Genomic DNA, 615 nt, shown 5'->3' on the forward strand with positions numbered 1-615 from the left:
GTTAAAAAAGAAGAAAATATTTTGGTATAACATTTTTCCTTTCGACCCACCGTTTATATAAAATGTATATTTAAAAGAAAATGTGAAATATGAATGTATATTATTTTTTTTAGTGTAATATTTATGTACTTTTGGCAATATTGTATAGTACTCGGCTTACAAGGTGCTCGACTATTGATAGGAAATATATTAAGGGATGATAACATGAGAAGAATAGAAGAAAGATTGTGCCCAAGACACCACTTATAATTTATAAAAGCCCGAATCTACGAACACCCTGTATACTTTCTTTTTTGCAATTGTACATTCATTTCTCTTGCTCCTTTCTTTCCATCCATCAGTGAGGTTCTTCTCCAAACAATCACTCTTCTCCGAGAATCTGTCGCTCCTTGGACAATGAAGAGTGCGAAACCGCAAGCCAGTGAGCGTCGAGAAACCGCAATTTCTTCGATCGCCGATTCCACAGGAGCTCGCCCGGTGAGAACTCGATGATTTACGGTCCCCGCCGGCATCGAACCGCATCTTCATGTCGATCCATTATCCCTGGGTCCCAGCGCCGGATATTTACTATCCCTTATTTACACATCGTGCCTCCCGATGAATGGCCACGGAGTG

This window comes from Ceratina calcarata, unplaced genomic scaffold, assembly GCF_001652005.2.
Source record: "Ceratina calcarata isolate Rehan_Ccalc_2016 unplaced genomic scaffold, ASM165200v1 scaffold272, whole genome shotgun sequence".
NCBI classification, from domain to species: domain Eukaryota; kingdom Metazoa; phylum Arthropoda; class Insecta; order Hymenoptera; family Apidae; genus Ceratina; species Ceratina calcarata.